General features: G+C 40.0%; 1 non-coding gene across 1 annotated transcript; it reads right to left on the bottom strand.

Annotated features, from left to right (window-relative positions):
- Nucleotides 1-222: 222 nt before the first annotated feature.
- LOC112502924 lies at nucleotides 223-329 on the bottom strand. Its single transcript, XR_003067804.1, has one exon. It is a non-coding gene; the product is annotated as a small nucleolar RNA R71 (small nucleolar RNA).
- Between the last annotated feature and the right edge of the window lie 96 nt (nucleotides 330-425).

The raw sequence follows: 425 nt of genomic DNA, 5'->3' as shown, positions 1-425 counted from the left end.
TCTGAAGATCCTCATTCTCATTTGCGTTCTTTCATGGAAATCACAGACTCTTTTCTCATCCCTGACGTTTCAAACGATGCTCTGAGACTAAAACTTTTTCCATTTTCACTAAGGGATCGAGCAAGAGCATGGTACAATTCTTTGCAACCAGACTCTGTGACTACATGGAATGAAATGGCAGAAAAGTTTTTGAAAAAATATTTTCCACCCACGAGGAATGCCAAATCCAGGAATGAAATATGTACTTTTAGACAACTGGATGACGAAGCAGTTCCTGATGCATGGGAAAGGTATAGAGAGTTGTTAAGAAAATGCCCTCACCATGGCATCCCATACTGTATACAGCTAGAGACATTTTACAGCAATTTAAATATCGTTACTAGACAAATGCTCGATGCTACTGCAGGCGAAGCTTTCACAGCTTG

This window comes from Cynara cardunculus, unplaced genomic scaffold (assembly GCF_001531365.2).
Source record: "Cynara cardunculus var. scolymus isolate 2C unplaced genomic scaffold, CcrdV1 Un_Scaffold_2180, whole genome shotgun sequence".
NCBI lineage: Eukaryota > Viridiplantae > Streptophyta > Magnoliopsida > Asterales > Asteraceae > Cynara > Cynara cardunculus.
This window is presented reverse-complemented; position numbering and strand designations above follow the sequence as displayed.